At 33.4% G+C, this 2,586-nt stretch overlaps 1 pseudogene; it reads right to left on the reverse strand.

The window, feature by feature from the left end:
- Positions 1-2,035: 2,035 nt before the first annotated feature.
- On the reverse strand, positions 2,036-2,581 carry LOC104986957 (annotated as a pseudogene).
- Between the last annotated feature and the right edge of the window lie 5 nt (positions 2,582-2,586).

Consider the following 2,586-nt stretch of genomic DNA (forward strand, 5'->3'; position numbering starts at 1 on the left):
TTGTTAAAAGTAAATTTGTGAGTAGAACATCCAAAACAAACCACCTGTTCTATGCCCAGGCTCATTCGTGATCCCCACACAACCCCGCACCCAGCTGCGAAATCTATCAGCCTCCAATATCAAGTGCATGGATTTTGTACATTTCTAAGAAAACTTTACATTTCTTTTTAAAATGTCATTAATTATTTCATAAAGCACTTTAAGTATCTATCACATACCCAGGTTTTGCGCTGGTAATGCAGGGGATAGAACTGAGTCCATGCAAACCACTTTTGATGTGTTTGATCAGTCACAGTACCTTCTTCATATGCTGCACAAATTTTTTATTTTTATTTTTTGCTTTTCAGTTGTATTCTTACATTTTCTTAAATAATAAAACATAGTGTGCCAAAAATGTTGCCTTTTTTCTTCCAGCTTCAATAATAAAATGTGTTCACAAAAGTTCTCAATTTTGAGAAGTGTTTTTTAATGCATGCTGGTATGATAGCTGTCACAGTACAATCTAACAGAATTGTGGATGAGGTCAAAGACAACTAAGCACTACTGGAACCATCTTACGGGAAAAACAAAGGAACCTTTTGTCAAACCCAATGCTTTGTGTCTCTGTAGGTTTGCCTACTTTAGACCCTTCATATAAATTGAATCACACACTGGGTAGTCTTTTGGTACTGGCTTTTTTCAATTAGCGTAATATTTTCAAGATTCATCTATCCTGTGGTAAGTGCAAGTGCTTCACTCTTCCTAGTGGTCAAATAATGTTCCATTGTATAAATCTATTGTGTTATATATAAGCATTTTTCAGTTGAGGGACATTTGAGTGGCAGAAACATTTGTTAACACTGTTCCTCATTGAACTTTATGCATATATGAGTCAAAAAGCAATTGAAAAGAAATGTGAGCTTTTGTTTCTATATTCCCAATTCTATTTCATTAAATTATATGTCTATCCTATGCCAGTATTAGACCACCTTGATTACTGTAACCGTATAGCACATTGTGAAATTGTTTAGTGTGACTCTTCCAACTTTGCTGCCTTTTTATGGTTTTTGTTATTCTGGGTGCCTTAAAATTTCATATGTATTTTGAGACCAGTTTGTCAATTTATGTAAAGAAGCAAACTTGAATTTTAGTAAGGATTTCATTACAACTTAAGAATCAATTTCGGAAATATAGCCATATTAAGTCTCTAAATTCATAACCATTGTATATCTTTTTATTTCCCACTTCTTTAATTTCTTTGAGCAGTGCCTTTGTCTACAATGTTTCAGTATATAAGTTTTGCACCTCCTTGGCTAAAATTATTTCCAAGTATTTTTATTCTTTTTGATTCTATTGCAAATGAAATTACTCCTTAATTTCAAATTTGAATTGTTCTTTGTTAGTGTATAGAAATACAATGGATTTTTAACATATTGATCTTGTTTTATTGAACTTTATTGATGTGATTTATTAGTTTTAATAAGTTTTAGAATAGATTTCTTAAAATATCAGATCATATGCAACAATGTGGATGGACTTGGAGGGCTATGCTAAATGAAATAAGTCAGAGAGAAAAGGACAAATACTGTATGATATCACTTAAATGTAGAATCTAAAAATACAACAAGTTAGTGAATATGATAAAAAAAGAAACAGACTTACACATATAGAGAACAAACTCGTGTTCACCAGTGGGCAAAGGGAAGGGATGAGGGGCAATATAAGGTTAGGGGAGTAAAAGGTACAAGCTATTATATATGAAATAAGGTACAAGAATATACTGTGCAACATGGGGAAATAGTAAATATTTTATAACAACAATAAATGGAGTATAAGCTTTAAAAATTGTAAATCACTGTATCATACACCTGTAACTTTTATAATATTGTACAACTATATTTCAATTAAAATAAATAAATAAATAAAATTTAAACACTAAAAAATGTAAATTTCCACCAAACTACATCCCCCCCCCCACCCAACCTTCTGCTTTTTTTGCTTTCGAGTTACAGATAGAAGAGATGATATTAACTAAACTAGGTTTTAGGAGTCATAGCTAAGGAGTAGCTTTTATTGCAGAGTTGTTAGAGTCAAACTCGAATCTCTTGGGAAAAAGGACTTTTTAAATTGTCCTAATGATCTGTTTGGTTTTCACACTGTAGATAATGGGATTCATCACTGGTGGAATAAGCAAATACACATTGGCCATAAGAGTGTGTGCATAACGAGGTACCTTTTCCCCAAATCTATGGACAAAGCACAAGCTAATGAGAGGGATGTAGAAGATGGCAACAGCCCCTATGAGGTAGATACATGTCTTAAAGGCCTTATGCTTCTCCTCTGGGGAAGTAATGCTCAGCTTGGCCTTAATAATCAAAACATAGGAGAGAAAAATAAAGATGGAGTCCACTCCTGCAGTAACTATGAGGACAGTAAGTCCTTAAACACTGTTTATCTTATTGTCAGAACATGGGAGCTGGATTATATCAGGATGGAAGCAATAAGAATGATGAAGCACATGGATTTTTCAGAAGGATAGATATTTAAGAAGTAGGGCCATAGGCATTAGGATCACTGTGCCTCTGACTAGGATGGCAAACCATGCTT

This window comes from Bison bison, unplaced genomic scaffold, assembly GCF_000754665.1.
Source record: "Bison bison bison isolate TAMUID 2011002044 unplaced genomic scaffold, Bison_UMD1.0 scf7180017845880, whole genome shotgun sequence".
Classification (NCBI taxonomy): domain Eukaryota; kingdom Metazoa; phylum Chordata; class Mammalia; order Artiodactyla; family Bovidae; genus Bison; species Bison bison.